General features: G+C 43.4%; 1 long non-coding RNA gene across 2 annotated transcripts in view; it reads right to left on the bottom strand.

The window, feature by feature from the left end:
• The window catches only part of LOC143809775 (uncharacterized), a 142,636-nt gene extending 127,891 nt beyond the window's left edge, over positions 1-14,745 (bottom strand). For both annotated transcript variants that reach the window (XR_013222448.1, XR_013222449.1), the window contains exons 1-2: positions 14,706-14,745; positions 13,615-13,799 (exon numbers count right to left, since the gene is read on the bottom strand). This is a non-coding gene — a long non-coding RNA (uncharacterized LOC143809775). The remainder of the gene's footprint in view (positions 1-13,614; positions 13,800-14,705) is intronic.
• Between the last annotated feature and the right edge of the window lie 1,050 nt (positions 14,746-15,795).

Below are 15,795 nucleotides of genomic sequence, written 5' to 3'. Positions count from 1 at the left end.
TCGGTCATAATGAATTGCCCCCTTAGTTCCTGGTCAGCTTTTTATTCTCTGTTTTCTCTGAAAAGCCATTGCATTTCAGAGTAAGACAATGTTCACATGCAGCACTTTTTTCAGTAGCCAAAAAATGTTTTATTGGCAGTAAAATGTGGTGTTCAAAACACCTGTTTCTAAGCGTTTTTTGCAATGTTCATTGTGTTTCAGTTGTTTTGGGGGTGCGGATGTATGATTTTACATCAGTATATTTGTAGCTAAAACTAGAAGTGGGTGATAAATACAAAAGCGGTGACGAGTTTCGATTCTACTTCTCTTCTGATTGTTCCACTGCTGTTTCAGGATTAAAAATACTGATGTAAAATACTGACCGTGTGAATGTGACCTAATAGTTTCAAAAACACTTAAAAAATACACAGCGAAAAGTGCCATTGCAGCATTTGCAGCTTTTTTCATGGCTTTCTATAGGTGAAAACACGTTGAAAGAAGAAGTGACACGCTGCAGTTCTGAAATTCGGTCAGGAAAAAAAACAAGCTCATGCAGGAGATTTCGGAAATCTCATGCGTTTCACTGGCACTTTAAAAGCAGCTTTTTGCTATGCTCATATGCAGAATTTTTGCATATTTTCTTCTGCAAATAAAAAGTTGCATTTTACAACACAAGTAAAAGCTATGAGATTTCAGAAATAACCTGCTCACCTTTTTATTTTCTCCTGACAATTTCAGAACTGCAGCGTTTTTATTAAATCTTCAGCACGTCACTTCTTTCAGCATTTTTTCACAAATAGAAAGCAATGAAAAAAATGAAAATAAAAGCTGTAGATATTACAACATTGTTTTTTGCTGCGTTACTGTAAAGTTGCACATGTAATTGGCACCCAAAAAATGCTGTAAAAAAGAACAGCAAAATCTCTAAAAAGAAACAAAATAAAGGGAGTTTTGAAAGCAGTGTTTTTACTATAAAAAGGTATATACTGATAATACACAGCTGCACTATATATGTGTATGGTTCACCCTTATTTCACATGGGAATTCATTTATTTCTATACAATGAATACACTGGCTCAGCAGACGATTTCCCTGTCTTGTGCCATCCAGAGAGTATGCAAATTGCCTCTTCTGAGAAAAAGAGGACTTAACTCTATAGCGCCACCTGTTGGAAGTAGCGATCCTACAAGTCACAATCAACCCTCTAACGAGTCGCGCAATATGACATCCAGAGAGTAGTGACAGGAGGTCGCTCGGTCAGCGATTATAAGCAGTGATTTAGGATGCTGATCGCTGCTGTATGTGGCTATGAATCCTGATCCTGCAGCGATCTGCGCAGGGATCACATGGAGTAAAACACTGATCTCTGACCTGTTGTTGCTGCTCTGGGAAATAAAGCAATTTCTGTCGGGGGATCACCTGCTCTTGGGAGTGTGGAGTCAGTGAGAAGCTGCAGGAGCCAGACAGATGGAGGAACTCAGGTGTGCGCTGACCTCCATCTGCAGAGGAGGAGGAGCTAAGCAGACAGGGAAGTGTGCAGGTATGGACCCTGGAGGGAGACATGGGGTAGAGCACTTTGATCTGGGCCTCAACTTCAATGAAGGCTACTTTCACACTAGCGTTGTTTGACGCACGTCGCAATGTGTCGTTTTGGAGAAAAAAAACCGCATCCTGCAAAGCTGCCCGCAGGATGCGTTTTTTCTCCATTGACTTTCAATAGATTGCCACACGTCGCATCCATCGTGTGACGGATGCTTCGTGTTTTGGCGGACCGTCGGCACAAAAAAAAGTTCCATGTAACTTTTTTTGTACGTCGTGTCCGCCATTTTCGACCGCGCATGCGCGGCCGAAACTCCGCCCCCTCCTCCCCTTAACTCACAATGGGGCAGTGGATGCGTTGTAAAACTGCATCCGCTGCCAACGTTGTGCTAAATTATTAACACACTGTCCGTCGGTACGTCGGCCGATGGTTTGCAACGGCCCGTACCGACGAATTGGTGTGAAAGTAGCCTATAGTGCCTAGTGATGCGCCTGGCAGTACACCGCTGGATGGGGGCCCTAGGCATTTGCCTAGGCTGCCTGTCCCCCATGCCGGCCCTGCCTGTTTGTTACTGTCAGGCCGAGGTAACACTTGCGAGTTCAATGCGAGAAACTCGTGCATAAATACCCGGCGTTGCCGCCTGCACTCGGGACCAGAGAGTGCAGCAGCATGTATTTCTATGTATTTCTTTTTGAAACCTTCAAACAGAACCTGAAGACCCACCTCTTCCAACAACCAACAACCTGCAGTAACCACCAATCGACCAAACCGCTGCACGACCAGCTCTATCCTCACCTAGTGTATCCTCACCCATCCCTTGTAGATTGTGAGCCTTCGCGGGCAGGGTCCTCTCTCCTCCTGTACCAGTTATGACTTGTATTGTTTAAGAATATTGTACTTGTTTTTATTATGTATACCCCTCCTCACATGTAAAGCGCCATGGAATAAATGGCGTTATGACAATAAATAATAATAATAATAGTTTGGAGTCAAGAAATTTATCTCAGAGGATTTTAAGACCCGGATGCAATTGTAACAAACTCTCATCTGTGGGAAGTAAAGGATTACACAAACAGGTTGGCATTCACTGACAGTAAGCAGACTATGGAAAAGGTAAAGAACAAAAATGAATAAAGGATTTTTGCCAGAAAATTGATATTGAAAAGCTGCAAATAAAAATGTTTCAATTTTTCGGATTTTTCTCCATCTTCTTTATAAGCAATTTCCAAATCAACAGAACGAAAACAAAACAACGGGATAATAAAAACCGCTGAAGAATAAGAGGGTCTCTGCGGTGCTGGCCTCGGGAAAGCGGGACCTCCTGATAATTGCCCCAAATGAATAACTGAACTTAATCTGCATGGTAATTTCAATCAAAACCCGTAGAATGTCACCGTAACTTAAATTAGTATGCGCAACATGCAAATTACCCAGCGCCTAATTAATAAGCTGGCAGAGCGGCTTCATAAAAGGGTTTGTTTGCCATCCGTGAGAGGGCGAGCACGGCGGCACCCCCCCCATGGAGCGCGGCACAATTTACGTACAGTGACGATGGAGAGAGGAGCAGGGCCAATTCTTAGAAGTTATCCCACGGACTATCGACCGATGTGCTACTCACGGCAAGTCCAGATTAGAAGTTATATGCAAATCAAGACAAAAGTTAATCCGGGGCGTGTCCATACACTTAGAAGAAGTAGCAAAAGTATTAAACAGTAATGGATCATAAATAGAGGGAGGATTACACCGCCATCATGTGCCTCGTGCCGACACTTCAGTCAGGAGGGAAGATTCAACGTAACGCCTTTATTGTTATGGTAGGAATGTGTCAATGAAAAGGGGACGTTATTGATCACCCATAGAAACAGGCGCCGGTTGTCACGGAAACGTGGTTGTACACTTTACTTAAGTGCAACCGTGAAAGTCAAGTCTCCATTGTGAAACATAATTGCTTGATTACCGCCAAGAGGTGAAGAGATTAACTCTTAGCTGTCCAGTCAATGTGCAAATACCAACATTAGCGATAAAGGCACCCAGGAACCCGGCTACCATGGAAAAATGGCAGAAAAACACAGAATGCTGGGTCTGGGAATAAAGGTAAAAACACAAAAAAAACGGAAAATACCCAAATATCACTGAAAACAAAACGTACCTTTACATTCGTCTAACATCTCTAATCATCTCAGCCAATGTACAGAAATGTATAATACTGCAAGAACTTACAAACGGACCTTCGCTGATTAATACGTTAATTGACTATTATAACATCAATGTTAAAGTATCAGCATAGGGACAGTATTATAGTAGTTATATTCTTGTACGTAGGGAGCAGTATTACAGTAGTTATATTCTTGTACATAGGGGCAGTATTATAGTAGTTATATTCTTTTACATAGGAGTATTATAGTAGTTATATTCCTGTACATAGGAGCAGTATTATAGTAGTTATGTTCTTGTACATAGGAGCAGTATTATAGTAATTATATTCTTGTACATAGGGGCAGTATTATAGTAGTTATATTCTTGTACATAGGAGCAGTATTATAGTAGTTATATTCTTGTACATAGGAGCAGTATTATAATAGTTATATTCTTGTACATAGGAGCAGTATTACAGTAGTTATATTCTTGTACATAGGAGCAGTATTATAGTAGTTATATTCTTGTACATAAAATCACTATTATAGCAGTTATATTCTTATACATAGTAGCAGTATTATAGTAGTTATATTCTAGTACAAAGGATCAGTATTATAGCAGTTAGGCTACTTTCACACTAGCATCGTGCACTGCACGTTGCTATGCGTCGTTTTGTCGAAAAAACGCATCCTGCAAAAGTGCTTGCAGGATAAGTTTTTTCTCCATAGACTTGCATTAGCGATGCAGTGTGACGCATTGCCATACGTCGTTGCATGTAACGTTTTTTGGTGCCTCGAGACCATCTTTTCCAACCGCTCATGCGCAGCCGGAACTCCGCCCCCGCCTCTCCGCACATCACAATGGGGTAGCGGATGCGTTGAAAAACAGCATCCGCTGCCCCCGTTGTGCGGCGCTTTCACTGCTTGCGTCGGTACGTCGCAACGACGCAATTCGTCGTGCGTCGTACGACGCTAGTGTGAAAGTAGCCTTAGGCTGCCGTCACACAGTCAGTATTTGGTCAGTATTTGACCTCAGTATTTGTAAGCCAAAACCAGGAGTGGAACAAATAGAGGAAAAGTATAATAGAAACATATGCACCACTTCTGCATTTATCACCCACTCCTGGTTTTGGCTTACAAATACTGATGTAAAATACTAACCAAATACTGCTAGTGTGACGGCAGCCTTATATTCTTGTAATGATGATTTTTTTGGGGTCAAGTCTAAACTTTGTGTCTATAGAAGGAAATGAGAGATAGGACTAAGCTGACAGGTTATTTAAAAACTAATTGAAGCAGAGATGTGAATGTGACAGAACAATGTGTTTTTTTTGCTCCTGGTTGTGATGAGTGGCAGATAATCTGCATCACATATAGGACTTCTCCATAAATCGGATTTTCTTGCATTTTTATCAGCTGTTTTGGTTTGCAATGAATTTCTTATCAATGTTGGCTGTGATCTGTATGGCCGCGGTCAGGGTATGTGCACACGTCAGGATTTCTTGCAGAAATTTCCTGAAGAAAACCGGAAATTTTCTGCAAGAAATCCGCATTTTTTATTTTTTTTTTGCGGTTTTTTCCCGCGTTTTTTTCTTGTTTTTTTTTTTTTTTTAGCATTTTGCAAGCGTAATTAGCTTGCAGAATGCTAAAGTTTTCCAAGCGATCTGTAGCATCGCTTGGAAAACTGATTGACAGGTTGGTAACACTTGTCAAACATAGTGTTTGACAAGTGTGACCAACTTTTTACTATAGATGCTGCCTATGCAGCATCAATAGTAAAAGATAGAATGTTTAAAAATAATAAAAAAAATGGTTATACTCACCTGCAGGCGTCCGTTCCTATAGATGCTGTGTGTGTTCAGGACCTTCGATGACGTCGCGGCTTGTGATTGGTCGCTGAGCGGTCACATGAGCGGTCACAAGGCCGCGACGTCATCGCAGGTCCTGAACACAGACCATCTAAAGGAACGGAAGCGGCAGCATGCCTCCAGGGCCATCGAAGGCGAGTATATCACTATTTTTTATTTTAATTCTTTTTTTTTACCAATTATATGGTACCCAGTCCGTGGAGGAGAGTCTCCTCTCCTCCACCCTGGGTACCAACCGCACATAATCTGCTTACTTCCCGCATGGTGTGCACAGCCCCGTGCGGGAAGTAAGCAGATCAATGCACTCCTAGGTGTGCGGAATCCCCGCAATTCCGCATTTTTAATGAACATGTTGCTTTTTTTTCCGCGATGCGATTTTTTCGCGGAAAAAAATGCAACATTTGCACAAGAAATGCGGAATACACTGTAAATAATAGGAGGCATATGTAAGCGTTTTTTTCGCGTTTATCACGTTTTTATAGCGAAAAACGCAAAAAAAAACGCAAAAAATACTGAACGTGTGCACATGGCCTCAGTGTGTCGCCCTTATCAGCACATTGCAAGGTTTATATGGATTTCTCTTCACATCTGATACATTGTATCACTACTTTTATTTTTAATTTTGTAGAGTCAGAAAAAAGTTAAAATAAAACTTTAGATCATCTTCATCCAGATGGAATTTTCTCATGGAAAGAAATCTATCGCCCTCAAAGATGAAATCTTCACTAGTCTGATAAGTGCGGTAAATGACAGCTGATCTATAGAGATCAATGGGGTTCTTGAATATAGGATACATCATTTATTGGCCATTTCTAGGACGTGGTTCTGTTACTTACATGGATTTTACCTTCGCCATTCAGTTTCTTGTTGTGATAAATGGAAAGAAGATTAAAAAATAAAATCCCCAGTCAAGTAATGGTGAAGAACTATCCTGGATTTGGAGTATACTGTGCCTTTAAGGAAATGCAGTAACTTTCATTGACTATTAGATATGAGCTACAGATGACTTAGACATAAGCTCCATCCCCCCAGGTGCTGCTACCTTCAGGCTCTGTCACTAGCCCCCAATATACCACCCCCACCCCCCCATCAGGGTAGGACAGGTGCAGTACTGCAGTTTCATGTTCTCATGTCGCGCGTTCTTGGTACCTTTTTGTAAACCACAATCTGCAGCGTTTCCGCAGCTAAATGTCCACGCTGATTTTCACCTTTTATTCATTAACTTTTCTGGTTGTTAGATTTTCACAATAACAAAAGGAAAACAAGTTGTGAAAGAAGCAATTCCTGGCCACTGGTTTTACCTTTAGATTTCGGGTCCCTGTAGGAATGAATGTACAGAATCGGCCCCAATATTCAGAATAAAAAGAAACAAATCTATTTCCCAACTTCGCTGCTCCTGTAATTATGCACCCAATGAGCGATGTGTGAACGTGGCCCAACGCAGCAACGAGGATGATTTGTGTATATCGTGCCCTGCTGCTTCTGTAGGATCCATAGTGTCTCATTCATCCACCACATCAGCTTTAATATCGGATCCGTATGTCCGATCCATGTCCTATCCTCGTCCATTTGGTAGACGTTATTGGCAGAATCTGGTCCATCGGGATCCATGTAAAACAGGCAGACAAAAAAGATGGAGTCAGCCGCTGTCACTGATCAATCACTGAGGGTCACAGGACAAGAAAAGATCAAGAGCGAGTCGGTGAGAAAAGGAGAACGGAAGAAACAGGGACACAAGAAGAGGAAACCTCAGTCCTGTGACTGCTGCCATATGGTGTCGGGCACTGTACCCTGTATTATGGAATATCGTGTATCTAATCCGATCCTGTGCGATACTGACTGCTGAGCCGTGTATCTAATCCAGGGATGCCATTAGGAATTTCAGGGCCCCATACTAGCGAAATCTTCAAGGCCCCTTGAAACTCCACCCAGGAACCACCCTAGCCCCACCTCTACCCCTCGAACCTACCACAGTCCCACCAACCTCTCTTGGAAAGACTCCACTTCTGCACCATGTCCTCACCAATCACACATTAAGTGTATGTTTCCACGTGGCGTATTCCGAGCACTTTGGAAGCAGCGGACACCCGCCCCATCCAAAGCGCTGCCGACTTTTTTACATGCGGTGATTCCGCATGTGTTTTTTGCACATATGTGGAATCACCGCATCCTATACATAGAACGGTGCTATTTATCTTGCTGTGACAGTGCGCATCCGCAAGATAAATAGACATCCTGCGGTCTATAAAGACGTGCCGCATGTGCGTATACGCAGGTTTGCCACCTACGTCTTTGTACGCTTAGTCAAGAAGGGATTTCATAAAATCCCCTCCACTGTGCTGTAACATCTGGATGCTGCGGCTGTATGCAGTGTCCATTCCGCAGCAAGTAAGCCACATGGAAACATACCCTTACAGTTCCCATCACCAGATCACATACATATCCAGCAGCTTTTGTTTTGGCCAAAACATTTTTTAATCCGCCACCACAACAAAGTAGACTCTTCTGGCCAGGCCCTACTCTAATGTAACTTATTAAACATTTGTTTATAAAATCCAATAAAAATTTTAGGTATATTTTTTATTTTTCAATTTTTAAAATTACCAATAATGCCACAAACAAGGAACAAATACCACCGCACCATGAGCAGATCACATATTACCACCACATAGTAACCAAATACTACAAAACTGATCATTAATATTAAAAAAAAAACAAAAAAAAAACACATTACTAATGCCATTATACGCAGGAGCTCTGTACTTAGTATACAATGTCCATTTACCGGTAATGGAGTGATCACCGGTGACATACGCAGGAGGTCTGCATATAGTGTCAGTGAACAGATAATACAGTGATCACCAGTGACATACACAGGAGCTCTGAAAATAGTATACAGTATATAGTGTAAGTGTACAGGTAACACACTGACTCACTGGTGACGTCTCTAGTTGAAATCCTTCATCTTCGCTTTTCTTCATCCAGTTCAGACAGCCATCACTTCTTCCAGCCAGGGCTCATCTCTACATAAAATAACAGCTATCTAGTGCACATTCCCCTATTTTTCCCCAACGTCTATACTAACACCAGAAGGAAGCCACTGTGTCGCCCTGCACAGTAACAGGACCTCCCCTCCCACACTGCAGTCAGTATCCTCAAAAATTATATCCTGTCACCCCCAAAATCGACGGTGAGCTAAGCCCACCAGCATCAGGTGCTTATCTTCAGCATTCTGGAATGCTGTAGATAAGCCCCAGATGTAACCTGAAAGATGAGAAAAAAAGGTTAGATTATACTCACCTGGGCAGGTGGTCCGATCCGATGGGTGTCGCGGTACGGGGCCTCCCATCTTCATAGGATGACATCCTCTTGTCTTCACGCTGTGGCTCCCACGCAGGCGTACTTTGTCTGCCCTGTTGAGGGCAGAGCAAAGTACTGTAGTGCGCAGGCGCCGGGAAATGTCAGAGAGGCCCAGCACCTGAACATAGCAGTACTTTGCTCTGCCCTCAACAGGGCAAAGTATGTCTCCGCCGGAGCCACAGCGTTAAGACAAGAAGACGACATCATCTGATGAAGATGGGAGGCGCCAGACCGGGACCAGGACCGCCCGCCCAGGTGAGTATAATCTAACCTCTTTTTCTTATGTTTCAGGATACATCGGGGCTTATCTACAGCATTACAGAATGCTGTAGATAAGCCCCTGATGCTGGTGGGCTTAGCTCACCGTCAATTTTGGGAGTGACAGGTTCCCTTTAATTAGCCCCTACAGTAATAAAATCCCACATTCTTGACCCCACGTGTCCACCCATTCTGGACCCCATGTGTCCACCCATTCTGACTTATGTCTCTCCATATTGCCCTCATAGTCATCCATAATAGTATAATGCAGCCCCATAGTGGTATGTAATGTAGCCCCATACCGCGGCTTTACAAAAAAAAAAATTTTTTTAAAACAGTTTCTTCTTACCTGGCCAAGATCCAACGATGTCCTCAACTCGATGCATCTAAGGCACGGACCTGCATTCCGGCGTATGACAGTGATGTCATACGCCGGCGACGTGCCTGCTGACATCAGCTGTCGGCCTGTGATTGGCTGGCGGCTGTTAACTGTTGGCCTGTGGGAGCAATCTCCCGCATGGGAACAAATTTTAAATGTCTGAGGACGCACAGGCAGTTACTGAGCCGGCAGAATCCTGCCGCTGAGCAGAGGAGTGGGAGCCCGCTGCGGGTCCCCTCTGCTCATCGGGTCCCATCCCGTAAGGGCAGTAATGCCTTGATGGCGGCCCTGCTTAGGTCAGTGGGTTTGGGAAGAAGGATACTTATATTATAAAGTCTTCAGTAATATTAGGACTAATTAAAGGATAGAAAAGAATTTTCCAGCAGAAAAAAAGGGTAAGGCCGTGGTCACATTAGTGAAGATTCTCTCATGTGGGAGAAATCAACTCAATTATGCTACTGACATTCGGCTCAAACTCTCATCCGAGGGTCACCTGATTCTCTTGCATGAGAAGACAGGGAACTTAATTTCTCCATTGCCTGAGGCCGTGGATGTCGGACTGCACTCAGATGACGGCTGAGTGCAGCCTGATGTTTCACACTCTCCAATAGATTTCAATGGGTGCGTGTGATCTGAATTTCAGAGCCACTCGCAGCATGCTGCAGATTACTTTTCTGCAGACCAATACGGTCTGTAGAAGAAAAAAAAAAAAAAAAAAAATCACAGATCTGCGCTGCTTCATAATATAACACTGCAGCACTTGGTTGTGTGATATATTTGTGTATATCACACCTCCTACCTCTCTGACTGCTCCTTCACTGTATATTTTGCCGGCTCCTCTTCCTCTCCTCGTCCCCTTACTATCGGGGTTCTGCAAGGCTTAGTCCTAGGCCCCCTCCTCTTCTCTCTTTACATGGCCCCTATTGGACAAACAATCAGCAGATTTGGGTTCCAGTATCATCTCTATGCTGATGACACCCAATTATACACTTCTTCCCCCGACATCACCCCTACCCTAATTCAAAATACCAAGGATTGTCTGTCTGCTGTCTCTAACATCATGTCCTCCCTCTACCTGAAACTAAATCTTGTGTTTCTCCCTTCTACTAACCTCACTCTACCCAACATCGAAATTACCCTGGAGGGTTCAACCATAACTCCCAAGCAGCATGCCCGCTGTCTTGGGGTCATATTCGACACCGAACTTTCCTTTACTCCCTATATCCGATCACTCACTCGCTCGTCACCTGCATCTTAAAAACATCACCAGAATCAGACCTTTTCTCACCTTTGAAACTGTTAAAGACTCTTACTGTCGCTCTTATTCATTCCCGTCTGGACTACTGCAACTCTCTTCTGATTGGCCTCCCTCTTACCAAACTTTCTCCTCTCCAATCCATCTAGAATGCGGCAGCCAGGGTCATATTTCTGTCCAACCGCTTCACCGATGCCTCCATCTTGTGCCAGTCATTACACTGGCTACCCATTCGCTACAGGGTCCAGTATAAACTCATCTCTCTCACCCACAAACCTCTCCACAGTTCTGCACCGCCTTATATCTCCTCTCTCATCTGTCTATCGCCCTACACGTGCCCTCCGTTCTACAAATGACCTAAGACTAACATCCCCCCGTAATCCGAACCTCGCACCTCCGTCTCCAAGACTTCTCTCGTGCTGCGCTAGCTCTCTGGAATGCACTTCCCCAGACGATCAGACTGATACCTAGCCCCGACCTATTCAAGCGAGCTTTAAAAACCCATCTCTTCAAACAAGCCTACCACATCAACTACTCAGTAAACTAACTTTGCCCTGTTCCCTCCCTCCAAATATCACTCTGAATCTGCACCATACTATTCATCTGTCTCCACACCCTCCATGCACACGATTAACTGCACTTGATACTTGACTATTGTACTTAAACACACGGGATGATGACCGGATCATGCAGCTTTGTATGAAGATCCCTATTTATTATAATTGCCAGACCTGAAATAACAATCACTTTTCACCTATTGTGTCCCCCCATTTCCTTGTAGATTGTAAGCTTGCGAGCAGGGACCTCACTCCTAATGTCACTGTTTAAATTGTCTTATTGAATTTATTGTCTGTACATGTCCCCACTTGATTGTAAAGTGCTGCGGAATATGTTGGCGCTATATAAATAAAAATTATTATTATTATTATTAATATATATATTATGTATACACACACACACACACACACACACACACAATCTATATACAGGGGTTGGACAAAATAATGGAAACACCTGGAAACATCAACAAAAGTTAGTTTAATATGGTGTAGGTCCACTTTTGCAGTGATTACAGCCTCAATTCTCTGAGGTATGGATTCATACAAGGTGTGAATTGTTTCCAAAGGAATTTTAGCCCATTCTGCAGTTAAAACACCCTCCAGTTCTTTGAGCGACGATGGTGGCGGAAATCGACGTCTAACTTGAATCTCTAAAATCGACCATAAATGCTCAATAATGTTGAGGTCTGGGGATTGTGGGGGCCAGATGAGATGCTCAACTTCATTTGAATGTTCCTCGTGCCATGCTTTAACGATTCTAGCTGTATGAATTGGTGCATTATCATCCTGAAAGATAGCGTTCCCCTCCGGGAACAGTGCTTGAACCATTGGATGCATTTGGTCGCCCAAAATACCTAAATAATCTCGGCTGTTAGTTCTTCCATGAAGGGATATCATTGGCCCGGCGGAACTCCACGAAATAGCACCCCAGATCATCACAGAACCTCCACCATGTTTAACGGTTGGGAGAAGGCAGTCTGGATGGAATGCTTCTTTCGGCTGTCTCCAAACGTACACTGGGCCGGAGGTCGGAAATAGGGTAAACGATGATTCATCTGAGAATATCACATGTTTCCACTGCTCGAGGGACCAATTCTGGAGGTTTCTACACCACTCTAAACATTTGTCATTGAGAGCAGCGGTTTTCTAATTGCAGCTCTTCCGTGGAATCCAGATTTGTGCAGCTCCCGACGAACAGTTTTCGTGGAAACTGGGTTCTGTAGGTGTTCATTGAGCTCAGCAGTGATTTTCGGAGCCGTGGTCTTGCGATACTCTGTCACAGTTCGCTTTAGAGTCCGACAGTCTCTCTCAGTTAACTTAGACTTTCGGCAGGACCTGTGCTTCGCTGCGGACGTTTTTCCTTCTCTTTCAAACGCAGTCATTACTTTGGAAGACAGTACCTCTTGACACGCCAAGCATTCGGACACTTTCTGTTATACTAGCACCTGCCATACGAGCACCAACAATTTGGCCTCTTTGAAAATCCGAGAGGTCTGCCATTGGTATCAGGTTCTCATGAATGTTCTTACAATTATGCAAAACAAACAGTTAATTTACATACACGTATCACATAACACAAATAATCAACTACAAAACATTACCATATGTCACGGTTTGCATGTTTATCACATGTTCGCAGACTATGATGACAAAACGTTAGGAGTTTCCATTATTTTGTCCAACCCCTGTATATTGTTATTGTTTGTATATATATATATATATATATATATATATATATATATATATATATATATATATATATATATATATATATATATATTTTTATTTTTTTTTATGTGAATAGTCACTTTGGTACTTAGTTCAACATGTTTCGCAATGGTAGGTCAAATGTAAAAAATGAAATGAAATCAAAAGGTAAAATAAATTGATATCTTTATTGGTAACATTAACATAGAAAAATAGTTATAAAGACAGGGTAGTTAGTCTCCAAAATAGGAGGGGGTAATCCTACAGCAGACAAGTTGTATTTGCATATATGCACATAAATTCAGGTTAGTCTTACAAGGAATAGAACAGCCAGCCAGAGGAATGGTAGGCCACTTGGTGGAGACCATGAATGTGGTAATTTCTGCCCCCAAGTTTTGCAGAAAGCAATATTAAATGCTGCTCAAAAGAAAAGAAGAATGTGCATGTTAACCAATTAGGGTATTAACCAATGTTTGTAGCACAAAAGGAGTCAGTAAGTGCTCAAAGAGACCCATCCAAGAGGAAATGTACAAGGGTGTATGCATTTGTGGTGCACGTTGGCATTAGATTTACCTTGTATTGAATGGATGTCTGGGATGATGCTGCGATGTCCGGGAATGTTCCCCTCGCCCGACGAGCGCCGTTTCGCTGTAGAGCTTCTTCCAGAGGCCACATCTAGCTCCATTGTGTCAAGAATGGAGTTTCTCCTGTGAGGTATGACGTCAAGGGAAAGCCTCAAGGATTATACCGCTGTGAACCTGTGAGGGGAAAATGAGGCGTGAGGTGAAAATGAGGTGTGGGGGGAAAATAGTGGCGTGAAGTGAACATGAAGAGGTGTGAGGTGAAAATGAAGAGTGAGGTAAAAGTTGAAGAGTGACCGAAAAATGTAGGTGTGAGGTGAAAATGAAGAGTGAGGTGAAAATTGAAGAGTGTCCTAAAAAAGTAGAGGTTGTGAGGTAAAAAATGAAGAGGGTGTGAGGTAAAAAATTGAAGAGGGTGTGAGGTAAAAAATTGAAGAGGGTGTGAGGTAAAAAATTGAAGAGGGTGTGAGGTAAAAAATTGAAGAGGGTGTGAGGTAAAAAATTGAAGAGGGTGTGAGGTAAAAAATTGAAGAGGGTGTGAGGTAAAAAATTGAAGAGGGTGTGAGGTAAAAAATTAAAGAGGTTGTGAGGGGGAAAGAGCGGAACGAGGTGTAACTGTATATGTAGTGTGTGGTAGTTACACGACCTCTCTGGGAGGTGAGCCTATTCCTCAGCTCTGAATCCTGAGGAGCAGCGTCCTGGTGCCCCCTGCAGCGAAGGATGAGGCTGCTGTGCCCCCTCTGCACCGGACAGGACACAGAGGCTCCATTCTGAAGACTGAAGTTTATCAGGCTAGTTTGGAGAGTAAAAGCCACATGTGAGAATCTTCAGAGGGGCTGCTGTGTTCCTGTCAGGAGGACATACTGGTTCTCTGCAGGAGGTGAGGGTGGAGGGGTCAGTCTTACCAGGATGTATAGCTGATACAGACAGGGGTCCTCGGTGAGTGGTTCCGATAGTATGGCTCACCCCGTCACTGAGCACACCAGCGATTCACTAAGGATGCGTGTGCTCGCCGTGCTGCATGAGTGCACTGGAGTTTGTCAGCACATCATCCATACACTTGACACAGGCTCAGACACTCACCCGGCGGCTGCGCTGCTCCGTGACTCCCCCTCACCGACTGAGGACTGGAGAACGCTCACTGCACTAAGCCTGCGCTGAGCAGGGATTGGATGGTGGAAAGTCCCGCCCTCCTGTTGCTCAGCACTGGCTGCTTCTCCCAGCTGTCTGTCACAGTGAGGCTCCTCCTCCTGCTCCCTCCACACGCGGCTCTTGTAAATAAAGGCCATGTGCACACGCTGCGGATTCCATTGCGGAATTTTCCGCAGCGGATTTCATTAAATCCGCAGGGCAGAAGTACTGCGGATTTATCGCTTTTTTTGTGCGGTTTCCACTGCGGTTTTAGACACCTGCAGTTTTTTAATATGGAGCAGGTGCCAAACCGCTGCGGATTCCGCACAAAGAATTGACATGCTGCGGAAAATAAACCGCAGCGTTTCTGCGTTTTTTTCCCAAAAACGCTGCGGGTCCGCAGCAAAAAACGCAATGTGTACACATTAGGGTGTTTCATTTTGTATGGTAAAAATTAAAATGTCAAATTTTTGCAGACTTTGCTTACGCCCCTAGTCTCACTAATGTACACTGTGTTCCAAATTATTATACAAATTGGATTTAAGTGTCGTATATGCAAATTGCCTCTTCTGAGAAAAAGAGGACTTAACTCTATAGCGCCACCTGTTGGAAGTAGCGATCCTACAAGTCACAATCAACCCTTTAACGAGTCGTGCAATATGACTTAGGATAAAAGCCAAATCAGTATCTCAATTCGCGAATTGAGATACTGATTTGGCTTTTATCCTAAGTCATATTGTCTGCGAATTGAGATACTGATTTGGCTTTTATCCTAAGTCATATTGTCTGCGAATTGAGATACTGATTTGGCTTTCATCCTAAGTCATATTGCACGACTCGTTAAAGGGTTGATTGTGACTTGTAGGATCGCTACTTCCAACAGGTGGCGCTATAGAGTTAAGTCCTCTTTTTCTCAGAAGAGGCAATTTGCATATTTAAATTCCCAGAGGAGCATTGCACGGCGAATAAGCCTCCTTACCTTGACAAGCCAGAGATGGTATGTCACTCTCCATAAGGAGAAACGATACCCCTTAAGTGTCGT

Source organism: Ranitomeya variabilis, chromosome 2, assembly GCF_051348905.1.
Source record: "Ranitomeya variabilis isolate aRanVar5 chromosome 2, aRanVar5.hap1, whole genome shotgun sequence".
NCBI lineage: Eukaryota > Metazoa > Chordata > Amphibia > Anura > Dendrobatidae > Ranitomeya > Ranitomeya variabilis.
Note: the sequence above shows the minus strand (reverse complement) of the source record. Positions and strands in the feature narration are given on the sequence as shown.